Raw genomic sequence first — 15,566 nt, forward strand, 5'->3', positions numbered from 1 at the left:
TGGCATCGAGAAAATAAGAAGCACTTTATGTATTAAAGTGTCACCAAAATTTCCTCTCTTGTTTAAAACATTCTCAAGAAAATGTTGTCTAAAAGGTGGCTGGCAGAGATGGGAAGCCTGGAGCAATGCGTCGGGAGCAGGGCTGGCAGGGGAGCAAGTGCTTTGTGCATTTCACATTCACAATCTCTATGTCCAGAGTGCATGCTACACTTTGCAAAACCCACAATGGCTTTGGCACCAATGGAACCAGACTGGGCTTCTTTGACTTTCAAACAGAGCACGACTCTTCAGTCCTGACCCCTTTGTCTCCTTCCAGTGCTTCAGCAGTTAAATGAAAAGTGGTGGTTGAGAAGATGAGAATTAAGTTATTAAAGCATCTGGACACTTTTAAGAGGATTGCTGAGTGTCGTAATACTCAAGATTGACTTGAGAATTTGGGGGTGGATTTGCAGCTGGAAGAAATTCCTCATGTACTGTATACCTGCCCCCTGTGTATATGTTAGCATACTTGGCACAGATGTCTCTTTGTTTCCGTACAGGAAACTAATTGCCTTTCTTGTTTCAGTCTGAAGTTTTCCTGTGTCATTCTGTAAATAATGAGAGGCATTTCTCAAAGTTTGCCAGGCGCCTTTGTCTCTCCTGACGGTGCTTCAGCTGCGTGCCCCATTCCAGAGGAGCATCCCCTTGCTGGAAACCCACTGCCATCTCACACCTCTGCCCTGGCCCTGAGGTTTGTCAGCTGGGAGAAATCTTGCACGGCAGTAGGGAAGAGAAAGCAAGAGATGAAGGCTTGAAGTGAATGACACGCTTTGCCTTGGAGCTCTTTCCAGCTTCCATTTTTTTATGTGAATTCTTGCTCCAGAGATTCAAGTCCTTTATTTATCCTAAGCAGTACCCAGCACAGCTCCTGCATGATTGTGATGATGTGCTGAGGGGGAAGGGGCACTTTCTCATCCCATGTTCTGACCTTCTTCTGTCCTTCTGTGCTCCTTTTAGAGGCTGAATTTTCAGTATGCACTCTTTCCTTGGCCATCAAATACATACTCCTGAGGTTTGAAGAAGTACAGCAGAAGTTCAGGGCTTGAGATGGAATGAGAAACAGGCAATGCTGTGATGGAAATCCAACTCTCTCCTCCAGGCACCAAGTGATGGCTTGCTACTGACCTGTGAGAAAACAGAAATCCTCAGAGCCCTACCAGGCTGGGAGCTAAAGCAGGCACAGGCAGAAACAGGGATGAGAGAGCCTAGAGCTAGCCTAAATCTGCGCCCGCTGCTCCCATTTGATGTGAAAGAGAAATTCAGGTCAATAATGAGAGCCTGGATGTGGTAGTGGGGAGGGGTTTACAATCAGCAAAAGCACCAAGAAGGGCTCATGGTGCGGGCAAGGCTTGCTGTTTGCTGTTTGAAGCCCTCTGGGTGGCCAGGAGATGCCCTCATGCCCTGCTTGCCCTGATGCGCTCCCACCACTGCTCCACTTGTGTGCTGGCGTTGGCTGAGCCATGCCTCAGTTTCCCCTCCCAAAGAGCAAGGGAAGGAGCCTGGGCAGTGAGGAGACAGCACAGGGCTCTGATTTATAGAGTCATAGAATCATAGAATGGCCTGGGTTGAAAAAGACCACAATGTTCATCTAATTCCAACCCCCTGCTATGTGCAGGTCGCCAACCAGCAGACCAGGCTGCCCAGAGCCACATCCAGCCTGGCCTTGAATGCCTGCAGGGATGAGGCATCCACAACCTCCTTGGGCAACCTGTTCCAGTGCATCACCATCCTCTGAGTGAAAAACTTCTTCCTAGTATCTAACCTAAACCTCCCCTGTCTCAGTTTAAAACCATTCCCCCTTGTCCTATCACATTCCCTATGATTGAGGATGTGCAGAGTGCTCTGCAAGACTTTATTGGTAACAACATATGGACATCCTAAGCCAGCTCAAGCCAGCAGTTCTCTGTGAAGGATTTGGCCTTGACCTTTATCGTGTTTCCCTTGTCACTTTTGGATGAGAGGCACTGGGACATGGTGGGTACTTCATTGCTTGGGGCTGTCACATCAGCTGCAGGGTGAGGACAGTGCAGCGTGTGACAAGCCGGTGCCATTACTGCAGATCTCGGAGGCCGCTGTCAGTCAAGATCTGCTGGACAGGCTCTGCAGAGCCCCTCAGCTGGGCATAGAACCTACCTGGTGCTCGGCACCTGGTCAGGAGGCTGCCATCTCCTCCCATTGGAGGACACGCTGCAGTGCTGCTGATTGCAGGGGGGCTAATGCTTTTGGCACTACTGGCTGCAGGCTGCCAATCACCCCAAGCACCGGGTATAGTGTCGGAGCCATCACTGTTTGCTCTGACATCGGCCTGGCCTGCGCCTGGGCAGTGATGAACATTAATTGGCCCCCCCCTCCGCACCGTGCTGGCCGGGCAGTGTCACCATGGCAAAGCAAGCAGCGTTGAGAGCTTTGGGATGGACACGGACCCGTCAGGCTCTGCTGGCTGCAGGCAGCGGGATGAGCCCGCAGGTGCTGTCAGAAGCATCGGGCTGCAGGTAGCATCTCAAAGGGGGCTGGCACTCATTTAAAGACACTTGTAAATCTGACGTCTTACCTGGCTGAGGCGGCTGCAGATGCTGCTGTAACAGGTGAGCCTGCAGCAGGACCAGACACAGCGCTGCCGCTTTGGGCTCACCCAACTGCCCCCAGTTCATAGCATCCCTTTCTCACCTCCCCACGACCTTCTTGTGTTGATGAGGGCAGCCTTGTGACCTGTCAGGGTCAGTAGGGACTCTCTTGCTCTTGACTTCTATAGCCATAGTGCCAAAAGAAAAAGAAAGCCATGGAATTCAGGAAAATGTTGGAAAAAAAAAAATAAGTACAGCACCCAACTTGTTCTGTCAGTTTTTGCTTCTCTTGCTGCTGGCTTCCTGCAGGTCCTGCTCAGATCATGGGAGGTGGCTCTCCCCTTGCAGCCTGGCAGAAGCAGGGATGTTGCCTTGTGGAAGCAGGGTGTCCTTTCTATTTCATGGTATGTATTCTGTATTTTCCAGGCGTTTTGGACCACATTAATGATTAAAGCAAAACAGGATTCTTATTGGCAGCACAAATCACTTTTTCAAGATGACATGAGCACTTACAGCCTTATTACTGTCATTAACATGATTATTACTATGACTTTGCCATGCTCCCCCATTCTAAAGAAAGAAATACAAATCCAAACATACTGGCTTAAAGATATCCTGGCCTTGCCTTCCTCTCTAGCCAAAAGAGAGGTCATTCCATATGAAAGAAGAGCATCTTTCTATGGATGTACTTAGGCTGTGGGCATGCAGGCTACCCTGAGATTGGTTGCCATGCAGTGAAACTGTGCTGTTGGTGCTTGTCACAGCTGGGGCTGTCCTCATCAGCCTAAAGGTAGCTGGATGATAGGAGACACAGGAGAGGACACATTGTTCCTCATCTTGGCATTACAGCTTTACAAATGACTACTCCAAGCTTAGATCCAAAATGGTGTCGTGGCTTTCGCTGCTGTCATCAATTGCCATCAACACTGCATTTAGCTGACATAATTACTTATTGTTACAATCAGTGCCCATTAGGTTAAAGCTAAATTACAGTCTCAGTCCTTGGGAACTGCCAATTACATCCATATGAATACGCAAAGTTCATCACTCATGATTAACGTTGCTACAGTGAATACAAAAGGAATTAGTGAGGACCTGTCACTTATTGTAAAGTGCTGCCAGATTATGGTATCAGAAATGATGTGTCAACTGTTAAAACTTAATAATCCATGCTGGAGTGCTGTATCTGATTATAACACTGATCAAAGGAGAGGCCTGATTGGCAGTGGGAAACCCGGGCTGGGTGGTGATGGCACTGATAACCTACATGGGTCAGGAGTTCTGTGCCACGCACTGGGGCTGCTCTCCTGGTGCTGTGGGGCTGGGACCCCGCTGGGGCACATGGTTGGGAAGGATAGATGTGTCCGTGGTCCATGGGCATGTGCCTGAGCCAGGGGGCTGGTTCAGCTCCAGCCAGTGGTGAGAACAGCTGCTGCTGTCAGAGCTGCTGACACAGCCCCCACGTCTCACAGTGAGGAGAGATGGGGAAGTTTGGGAACAACTGGAGATCAATTTCCCGGTGCTCATCACCAATGACCTGGGAGGTCTCCTCGATCCAATGGGTTTGCTGGACTCATTTTCCTGGGGGAGAAGCGTACGTATATATATGTCAGTACATGTATGTGCAGGTATGCATGAGTTTAGAACAAGTCCTGCATCTTTGCTTTGGCATCTCTCAAGGCCACTATCTGATTTTTCTAATTTGAAAAGACTTTTTGCTTTTAAACTGTTTTTTTTTTTTTCCATTTTTCTTTTAAATTCTTGAGACTGAAGAAAACTCTCTTCTTGCCTTGTTAGTGGGCATAGTGGGGATGGGTGGATGGTTGGACTTGGTGATCTTAGAAATCTTTTCCAACCATAAAGATTCCATGATTCTATGAATGTATTAAGGAGCCTGGTAGTAGTACGAAGGTTCCACATAATACCTGCAAAATTGAAAGCTGTGCATAACTTAATGTAGTTGTTCCATACTACAACTTTCCTCTTACAGGGGTTTTTCATCTTTGGTTGCCTAACCATGATGTCAAGAGCTGGATTTCTTTCTTTCCTGCTGCAACTTCAACAAAACAAAGCTGACTAAAGTAAAACCCCTTGCTTGGGCTAAATTGCAAACATTTTCTTAAAATTTCGTAGAATATATATTTTGTAGAATATCTCAAGTTAGAAAGAACCCATGAGGATCATGAGGTCCAATGCCTGGCTTCATAGAGGACCACCCCAAAATCCAACCGTATGTCTGAGAGCGTTGGCCATATGCTTCATGAACTCTAGCAGCTTGGTGCCATGATCACTGTCCTGAGGAGGCTGCTCCATGCCCACCACCCTCCGATACCACTCTGAACCTTCTCTGAGGTGTGAACCTGCAAACCTTTGGTGTGAGCCTGCAAACAAGTTTATGCTCTGTTCCCACTCAACTGGTATAGTTGATCTTTGGAAAAAATACTTAAACATTTACTCATTCTAGGCAAACAAAACTCTCTTTAGAGGACCTGAAATGCAGTCTGTCATTTTCGTTTCAAATCGTTTTAAATGTCTCTATAATTTTAACCATAAAGTGGAAAGTGTGACTGACTAGTCACTGCAAATGGAAATGTTCCTTTCTAAAGCATTCAAATGAAACATTTTTTTTTTTTTCCTCACAGGTTTCCTGTCTGTTGGCTGGTTTGGAAGTCAGCAATTCCCCGAGATGAAGTTGTATGAAGTTGGATGGTGCTGAATTTGCATTTTTTCCCAGAAGAGAAAGAGATCGAGGGAAAAACGTCACCGTGCTGCATCACCAGGCGCTCCATCCCACGGGTCTGCCCATCCTCACCCCTCCAATGCTGACGTCCTCGGGTAGTGATCCCCATGTCCCCGCTCGGACGCGGGGATCACAGCTCCGGCTCCCCTTCCCAGCACATCATCAACATGTTGTTTCCAGGGTCATAAATTTGCACGGTGATGAGACACAACCAGATGTTCAGCTACGTGAAGCGACTGGCGAAGCAGCCTGCCTGGCGCAGCCCCCGCCGCCGGAGCCAGCCGCCTGCTAATGAGAAGCAGGTCTCTCGCCTCGCGCCGGGCCAGCACAGACGGGGAGCGTCCCCGAGAGCACCTGCAGAGCTGCCATCCCGACCCCCGGCCTGCTCTCGGCGTCCTGGGAGCGACTACAGGCTCTTTGGTGTCTATCGGCTTCTGGCGGCCATCTGGAAAGCGAGTTCGGCCTAGCGCAGGGGGGACGTTCAAGGCCGCGGTCCTTCTTGCTAGCAAGGAAGCCGGTCACAATGCAGTGTGATGCTTTATCGTGTACAAATACTTCTGAGACACGTGTTCTGTATGGATGAGCAGTTTGGTTCCTGATGGAGAGACCCACAGGGATGTGAGGTCTTAGCTCAGGATGCTGAAGCAGTACCCTCTGCTGGGAGCTGGTGTTGACTCGAGATACTCATTTCCATGACTTTGAATGCCTACATCCCCTGAGTGGGTTGAAAAGTGCTGAGAAGGGAACATGGGCTGCAATGGTCCTCAGGACAACTTTCGGCCAATGCATGGCAGATGCTACCCCTGCAACATTCTTGTGATGTTTTGGGATATGTACTAAACATCTGGGAAACACACCCTGATGGCAGTCCCTGGGCACAACCATCCTGTGGAGGCTTTCTCTCTGTCTTCTTCTGGAAGCCTCTGGAGGTCCCAGGGATAAGGCTGAGCCCTGTGTGAGACTGGCATGGCTCCATCTCTGCCTCATGGCATCAAGCCAACCCTTGCATCATAGGGTGAGTCTAGGATGAAAGATGACTCCATATGAAGGCATGGCCTTGGTGCCACTTTTCTGTTCCTTTGTTTTTCCCTGGATCACATGGGCAATGGTGGCACCTCCTCATAAACCTACATGCACTCTTGCCTGGGCACAGACAAGTGATAGGAGTGTGCACATGGGTGGGCTGCATGGAAGAGAGAGAGGACCTATTTGAAGAAAAAGAATGAGGAGCATTTTGATACAAGACTCCAGAGCTGCAAGTTGATCCCAGGTGGCCACTCCTTGCTTGGAGGTTCAGGAACAGCCTCCAGATTAGAAGAGAAGAAGATGGATCTTGGTGAGTGCTTGGAGGGGACAACACTGCAGTGCTTGTGGCCATGAGCATCCCTTCTAGCTGGCAACAATGGAGGGGAAGCCAGCTGTCTCTGGAGGTCTTAGTCATCGGCCCAAGGGGTTTCTCAAGGGTGGGATGGGATCCTTGGACACATATCCACCAGCCCCTTTCAGTGACATGAGGGGGAGGGCAAACACATGTGGCTCTGCTCGGCCTCACCACATACAGGGGAGCTACTGTCCTCCCTGATGGAACGCCAGGTGACACAGGGCCATCGCCTTGCCATCCCAAGCATGTATAGGGAAGGAAGGGATGCAGCCCTACAGGAAGTAAGGGACCTTGGTGCCCCTGCTGTGTCACACATTGGTCGCTCCATTGTGTGGCAGCACTTTGGAGGGAGTTTGGGTTAAAAGGGGTTAACAGCTCTCTGCTGTAACACATGATTGGTCTTTATGAGGTTGAAACTCTTGTCTGTTTGAGGCCTACAGATGATGCTAAAGAGCACAATAATGACAGCAATTCAAAGCAATCTAATTATGCAAACGGGAGGCTAAACAATTTCATCATCCTTAAATTAGATTGTCCTAATGAGATAAAGACACCAATTAATCCTGAATTAATTTCAATAGCCTATTTCAGGCAAACACTTTAATATGCAAATGTAAATGAGAAACAAAGCCTACTGTAGAATGCCAGAGTTCAAAACCTCTCTCTGCACAGCTGCAGCGGGTGTAAATAGTGTCTAATGAGTTTGCATGGAAAGACACAACCAGTTGAAAATTTTAGCCTTCATAAAGCACAGCCGGTGCCTCAGGTACGTGCGGCGCGAAAGCGGGCAGGGAACCTCGGGATGGGACCCACGTGGGACAGAGGGCTCCAAGATGCTGCCCTGCCAAGCCCAGCACTTCATGCTGGGTACCTGGCCTGCCGCCTTTCTAGGACACGGAGATGGTTTTAATTAGCTGTTGCATAATTGTTTTAAATTAGCTGGTTTGCTGTGTGCTCACAAAGGTCCGCTCCCGGTTGTTCTCCCAGGCACTCAGCAGAGGAAAGGGCAGAGCCTGGGATGTTGGTTATGGACAAAGGCAGATGTCCTCCCTATTCTCACACCTTGCTCCTCTTCTGTACTACAGAAGGCATCCCTTTGGTTAGGGATTATTGTCAGCATCACCCTGTGGTAGCACATACTGCAGGGTAAGGGCTGTCCCATGTGGGGATGTGGTGTAAACACCATTAGCAGATTCCTCTAAGTGAACAGTTAACTTCTTCCCTCTGTGTTAGAGGGAATTTGCTCTTTGTTTTGGCACTGTGTGGTTTTTCTGCTGGACAAATCATGGAGCAGGGAGGGGTGTGAACTTCCAGCCCAAAGGGAGGTCCTGCCTTGCTCACATCACCTCTGTCAGGATCTTTATGGACCAAATAATGTCCCTGCAGTTAATTGCCCCTCATGCTTCACTTAGGAAGGCATTAAGAGTGGAGATATTGGCACTTCTAGCAAGAAGGCTTGGGTCAGCGTTGTTTGGCAACATGGGGTTTAATCTTAGTGGGTGGAGCACAAGCATCCCTTTCCATTTCTCCAGCCTCAATGGGCACGGTGGTTTATTGACAGATGAATTGAGACAGGGAGAGGGCTGGTGGCCCAGAGCTTGCTGCGTGCCAGCAGATCTGGAGATCTTCTGTCACACATGTTTGTCCTTGGAAAAAAGACAATTGACTCAGTAAATTGCTTCATTTCTGGCATCCTGGGTACCAGCACCGCCTTTTCCTCTGGAGCAGAGGAGATATTCTCCAAAAGCTCTATCTCCACTGGAAATGCTGTGCTGTGGATGGAGATCTGGGCATGAGCTCACTGCTCGGTGTGCCTGCTTCTGGCCAGGAGCAGAAATCCATCCTGTAGGAGCCCGACCAACACCTTCAGATGGAGGCATGCACAGATCTGGAGATGAAGCATCTTTGGTCCAGCACACAGAGCTGGGGGATCACTGCACCCAAACTGGGGAGCCATTAGCAGCCACAAGCTGCATCCAAGGGAGGATGACAGATCGCTGCCTCCAGCTGTGGTTTCCCCTTAATTAATACCAGATCTGCGCATTACCCGCTCACCCCATGGGATGAGTTGGGTCTGAATCGGGGGTGAGCACATGATCGCGCTTTTGCCAAATTACCCGGCTCATGCAATATGGTGTGCAGCTGGCTGCCTGCCAGCGGCGGGAGCACAAAGCAGTACCTGATTCAGCAAAAAGTCTCCATGGCCCCTTCGGAGACCCTGCAAGGCAGCAGAAAGAGTTTCTCTCTCTCCGGTGTTGTTTCCCAGCTGGGACTGGGTGCCATAAAATTGGATTTAGTGTCTCAGTGGAGCGTGGCCAAAGGAGTGCAGGCTTTCCTAGGCATGCAGCTTAAGCCTAGGCATGGAGATGAGCACAGAAGTCCTGATGTTCACCGAGGATGGGCTGCATTGCCTGGATTCATCTGCTCCCGAAGCATCGCAGGAGGTGAGCATGCTTCTGAGCCCCAAACGGGAATGCTCTCTCACGTGTTGGTTAAAGGGCTCCAACAGCCAGCGGGGGGACTTGTAAATATGCCACCCTGGGGGCTCCCATTTATCCTTGTGCTCTCTACGCTCTGCTCACAAATTAAAAGATGGCATTTTTCTAGCTGCTGTCTGAAGGATCCAGCTGTTCTCCTTCCCCCTCTAAAATCACAGTGGTGGCTGGGGGGATGCTGGGTGCACACACACTCAGCTGGGGATCAGGGAGGTAAAGCCAGGTGTTGCTGGTTGTAGGATGGTTACTGATGAACCATCCGAGGTGCAGTGGGGAATCTGCATAAAATATTCCTGGTGGAGCTCGGGTAGCTGGTTCCAGCCCAGATAACAGGCTGACAGGCGCCGAGGAAGGATGCCTTTAACCTTCACAAAAGTGAGAGGACGGGAAAGAAATGAGGCAGGCAGCGGTGTCATGAAAAGCACAGCCTCAGCGATTTGGATGTGTTTTGCTGTGCTGCGGAGCGGTGTGCGGTGGAGGGAAAGTAATCAACACCGGAGGAAGCCGGTGGGCAAGGGGCAGGTGTGAGCCATAAATGTTTTGGAACACCCGTTTCTATCATAGAAAGGGTTTCTAGGAGCACAGAAGGGTCTGCGCATTGGGCTGTGTGCTGCTGGTTCCATTTCTGCCTGGTGATATTGGCCCAACCTGAGTCCCTGCAGGCAGTGGCCGTGACAATTCACGTCCAGATGTGGTGTAAAGAGGTGGGAACAGCCCCATGGGCTGGGGGCATGCCATGCTGAATGATTCGGGGAAATAAAGTAGCTTTCAACGGGGTTGTCCCTGCTGAGCATGAAGCCAGGTGCCTCCCCACTAGCACAAGGCAGCGCTTCGGGGATGCCTCGTGACACTCAGAGAGACTGAAGAAAAGGGAGAGGAGGAGATCAGCCCTTCATCTGGAATGGAAATAAAGCTGGTGAAAGGATGGATGTTTTCTCTTTTGCCTTGAGGTTAGAAAACAGCAGGAAATCCTTGCTTGAAGAAAAGGCACATGGCCACCAGTGTGACTTGTGCAGGCTCTGCTGCCTTGAAGTCAGCCTGCAAACAGAGTTTTGCGGTGGATACAATTTCACAGACTTTCCATGGGTTGTGGCTGCAGCCTTTCTCGTGCCTGGCTTGCAGCTAGCTTTACATTTTTGCCATATTTGTGCTAGCCTGGGAGGCTGTGTTCACGCGATGGGTGTCACGTAGCAGAGGGAAGCAAATGCTGGTTTTATCGTGCCAGCACTTGCACATGTTTGCAGCTTTACATGTGGCAAGATTGTCTGTGTGAGTTATTTGGGGGAAGTGTTTGGAGTCACCATCCCTGGAGGTGTTACAGAACTGTGGAGGTGTGGCACTGAAGGATGCGGGCAGCACACGTGGTGTTGGGCTGGGGTTGGACTTGGGGATCTGAGAGGTCTTTTCCCACCTTGATTCTGTGCCTCGGTCTCTGTTCAGACCTCTGATCCAACGATGTTTTACAAAGCAAGCACTGCCTGTACTGGTGACCCCACAGCCTGCAGAACTAAGTTTGCCTTCCTCACTTATTAATAAGCATCTTTTCTGAGTAACCAAGATGTATTGAGTTGGGACTCCCCAAGTGCGAGCAGGCAGAGACAGCTTTGACTTTTCCTTTTTTTAATTTACCTTGTGGGACTGTGGGAAATGAGCAATCCTTCTGGCTGTCAGTGCTGCTGGTGGTGGCATGGCAGGGGGGGATGCAAAAGCAATGCGCCCCAGGACCGGCATCTCCTTCTTGCTCTGACCAGGGCTGACAGGGCTGCAACCAGCAGGATGCTTGTGGCTCCCAGACAATGGCTTTTGCATCAACTCTCTCTCTGCCCAACCTGCCCCATTCCTTCTCTTTCCTTCCCCCGCCCTCCTCTCTCCATAGAAGCCAGGGCTCTTGTGGTGTTTTTTGGGGCCACCCAACCCCAATTGGTGGTGTCTTCTTCAGGGCAAGGGAAAGCAGTCTGGGCTTGCAGGCGGCCAGAGAGTGGAGGGCATCACCTGCACTGTAATTGGGAATGAAGTGAGGTGTTGCAGCTGAGTGTGGTGCAGCTGGGAGGAAGGAGGGGGAGGAGATAAAAGGGATGGAGGTGGACTTAGGGTGCTTGTTGGCCCGGCACTCTTCTCTGGGCAGGCCTAAGGACAGCAAAGCTGTGGGGATGTAAAATCATAGAATGGCTTAGGTTGTGAAGGGACCTTGAGGATCAATGAACTCCACCCCCTTGCTGTGGGCTAGCAGCTTAGGCTCCCTGGGGCCCATCCATGGCCTGGGGTACCTCCAGGGATGGGGCACCCACAGCTCTGGTCAGCACTGCCAGTGCCTCACTACCCTCTGAGAATGCTCATCCTCTGAGACATCTGCCTGAGCTCACAAACTGTAATTGGGGCACTGGGGCGGACTGAGCGGGTTTGCTGTGGGATGCTGTTTAGTTGTGGGGCCAAGAGATGATGCCCAGGTCTTTGTTGTTCCAGGATCCTATTGCATTTTTGGTTCCTCCCTAGGCTTCTGCTGGTGTTTTGTGGGCTGCAGGCAGCAGTGAGACCTTGTGCCAGGTTTTGAGGCGTCTCTTTCTTGTGTGCTGGAGTTTAGTTTTGGTCACTGCAATAGGATCGCCTGCAGTGAGCACACAGATATACCTCCTGTTGCATGGCATGACTTCTGGTCTAGTCTGGAGGAACCTAATGAAAGGATGGAGCAGGTGGACTGTAAGAAGAAGGGCTGCTTCCCACCTCTTTCCCACAGCTGTTGGCAGTGACCTGGATGTAGAATCATTAAGGTTGCAAAAGACCTCTAAGATAATCAGGTCCAACTATCAACCTGGGTGTGGGCCAGGTGCCTTCAGGAGCCTCCTCTGGTGCTCCTTTGGAGGAGAGGTGCTGTTTTGAGGCATTCAATAGTTTCTCATGGCTCCGTGGTCATCACAGTTGGTGGGAGCTCTGTCTTGGTGCCATTCATCTCTGATACTTTCCATCCGCCTTGGTGAGATGCTTTAGACCCAAACCACCCTAGGTGATCTAAAACGGACTGTGATCAGCACCTCCCCCTGTCACTACAGCTCCATTTCATTGTGGCAGCAATGGCCATCACGGAGGTGGTGTAACCCCATCAAGTCCACTTAGCGTGGTTCATTTTCCAAAGGATGCTTGTGACAGCGCAGCTGGGCAATGTGAGGAGGTGACTTAACCCTGGTGAGTGGTGGAGTCGGTGAGCAGGAGAAGGGCCCTGTGGCCCAAGAGGAGCCAGGCACGGGAGAGCCATTGATTTTATGACAAGGGGCACAGCGATGTCAGCGCGGTGCGGGGACGTTTCAATTAGCACTGGTGGGAGGAATCCTGGGGATGGTAGAGAAAACGACGAAGCGGCTGCTGTTTATTTCCTAACAGTGAAAAATGAGGCCCAAATTAGAATCCTTATTAACAATTAGCATAATCAAAGGAGACACGTTATAATTTCAGCAGAAATGTGCTCTCTGATGATATGGTGGCCTGAGATAATTATGGCCGGAGTGGTGCTGCCTGCCACTCACACAGCTCTGCTATTACCCTGCGTGTGATGCTGTCCCTTTGCCACCCCTGTGCCTGCACAGAGCTGTCCCTGAAGCATTCTTGGTGCTGAGCCCATCACCCAGTCGTGCTGCAGCCTTTCCTGTGCCGCGGTGGGCAGGGCGCTGTCTCTCTGCCTGGGCCCATGCTTTGCAAGCAAAGTTGCTCCAATTTTGGCAAATTATCTGAATAATTGCATGAGCAGAGCTACCCCAGAGTGTCGGAATGTGCAGCAACGCGTCCCATCTGCGTGCACACAGCATCAAAGTCGCAGCTCTGAAAGGAGGTCGGGCTTGTTCGTGTTGCAATTTGGGGAGGGAGGAGAAGGGGGGAGGGGGGAGAAGCTAAAAAGGAACCGCTGCCAAAATGACCCACTTGGTCTCAGAGCCAAAAGCTTGCGTTCTGAGGGCTTTTTTTGGGTTTGAGATCGTTTTGGATTACAGTTTACATAAGACAATGCGAACCTTGAAAGCATTCAGCTGGAAGCAGAGCTGTCAATTCTGTGGCAAAGGAGCGCTTTGATCAACGGGAGAGGAATTTTTGTTCTTGAGTTTTCCTCCACTGAGGATCTCGAACGTGCTGGGGAGGCTCCTGCAAATCTGGAGCAGAGTTGGCCAAGTGGCTCCTGTGCCTCTGAGTGCCTTCATGGGGCCAAACCCATGGATTTGGGGGCTCTCCCCACAAGCCTTATCAAGCTGAGGGGCTGGGGACCTCTTCCTTTCCCATCCATTTGGTTTTTGCCTGCAGGAGGGACCCAGGATGCTCCGCTCGAGCAGCTTGCTCCCACTGGAAGGCAGTTACTGGCAATTTACAGCGTGTGCAGGGAAGTCCCCCGGAAGAGGGTTTAAGAGTCGTTGAGTCAACACTAAACTATATATCAGTTAATGAAGTTTAATAGCACCGAATAAGAACTGCACTGCGGCTCTGGGATCCTCTTGCAAATGCAGTTACAGTCTAAAAAGAGAGGCTGGGAAAGCAGTCCCCAGCTCCTGCCCATATGTCGTTCCCTCCGTGCTCTGCAGCTCAGATGCCTCTAATGGCGAGGCGGTCCCACAGAGGTGCTAACAGAGCTGCCTGGCATCTCATCTGCCCTGCAGCGTCAGCAGGAGAGTGCTGGGCATTTCAGAACAGTGAGTCAGGCCTTTCCCAAATTAGCTCCAAACCTGGCTTTCCAGTAGGAAGGCCCATTAGCAGAACTCTTCCCTACGCTTCATTCCTCTGAAGGCCGTTGGAGGAAAGGAGCTTCTCTCATTTCTGGAGATATTCAAGAACCGTGGAGATGTGGCACTGAGGGATTTGGTTAGTGGGCACGATGGGAATGGGTCAGCAGTTGGACTAGATGATCTTAGTGGTCTTTCCAATTGCTGGTGGCAGTTCTGTTGGGAATGCTGGGATGTTTTCCCAATGGGAGCTTTGGGATATCAGCAAAAATAGAGGAAAAGGGAAATAGGAAAGAAGACCAAGTACAGAAGTGTTCCTAGGATGGCAGATCCCACTCCTAGCTGGGAGTACTGTCTCTGCACCTTGCTGCCATGCCCTGTGATCGTGTAAAAAATACTGGTCTGATAAAATGGTGTGTGGGATGGCAGAGCTGTGCATGTGCATCCCTTCTGCACACGCAGCCTCTGAGGATGTCTTCATTGCTTGTCTTGGTGCCATGCCACCATGCACTCATGCCGCCATCTCTCTGCTCAGGACACAGGGCTTATGGGACCCATAAGTGCCTTAGCAAAGAGAGCAAATTCTCTGTCTGGTACCCAGATAGTGACTCACCCTGTGCTTGAGTGGCACGGCGCTCCTGCTTTAAGGCACCTGGGTGTCCTGCTCCTACAGCAGCAGGCGTAGGGGACCTGCAGGGAGCACTGAGCATCGTGTCCCTAAACTGGGGTGCAGAGATGGAGCCTCATTGCCCAGCCCTACAGTTGCTTTTATAGGAGGGTGGCATGCCACTTGGCACCCTCTAAGTTCCAATATCAGAATAAATGCTGCCTGACCCCCTTCTTCTCCCTTTCCTCCCTTCCTCGCCTTTCCCATTGCCAGCTCCCAGTAACCCAGGTCCAATAATTTGGTTGTAATAAAAAGTGACTGCTGGGGCTATTTTTACGGAGCTGGCATTCATTTGCATGCCGGCTCCGTGTGGGGCCTCAGGCGATCTTTTTTCCTCTCCCTCCCTGCGCTCCCCCCACTTCCTCCACCCCGCTGGCATGGCTCTGATCAGAAGTGACAACAGAAACACAGCCGTATTTCCTGGAGATTTACCGAGTTAGATGATGAAAGCTCGGAGGAGCGGCAACAACGGGAAGGGGGGATGCGAAGGGGAGCGAGGGGGGGGGAAGTTCCTAAACTGATCACTTTCAAATGTCAGCTCCGTTCTCGGGGGCTCTTGGAGCGAAGCCGCTGCTTGTGAAAATGCTGCGAGACAGCCGAGGCGGGGATGGAAGAGGCCAGCTCCCCATGCATCCCACCCCACGGGGCATGGAGCTTCTGCTCCCTCAGGGTGACTCTGAAGGTTTTGTTCTTGACTGGGCACTGAGGGTGTCACCCACGTCCTTGTGCTCCACTGCTTCCCTCTGTAGCTCTGGGCACAGCATCCCAGGGGCAGAATGAGATTGAAGGGAGGGGACCAACACTTGGATCCATGCAGAGGAAGGGACTGGGGATCCATAGGCAGGGTGGAGGAGGAGACCAGGACTGGGGAGCCATGGGCAGGATGGAAGGGAAGGAACCGGGGGCCCCCATGAGTGGGATGAATGAAAAGGAAGGGATTGGGGACCTGTGGGTCAAATGGAAGAGGAAAGACTGGGATTGGGGTC

General features: G+C 51.0%; 1 long non-coding RNA gene across 1 annotated transcript in view; it reads left to right on the forward strand.

The window, feature by feature from the left end:
- The window catches only part of LOC109369250 (uncharacterized), a 71,915-nt gene that overhangs the window by 52,893 nt on the left and 3,456 nt on the right, over positions 1 to 15,566 (forward strand). Inside the window, exon 7 of the long non-coding RNA XR_014885320.1 lies at positions 5,246 to 6,679. This is a non-coding gene — a long non-coding RNA (uncharacterized LOC109369250). The remainder of the gene's footprint in view (positions 1 to 5,245; positions 6,680 to 15,566) is intronic.

This window comes from Meleagris gallopavo, chromosome 10 (assembly GCF_905368555.1).
Source record: "Meleagris gallopavo chromosome 10, MGAL_WU_HG_1.1, whole genome shotgun sequence".
Classification (NCBI taxonomy): Eukaryota; Metazoa; Chordata; class Aves; order Galliformes; family Phasianidae; genus Meleagris; species Meleagris gallopavo.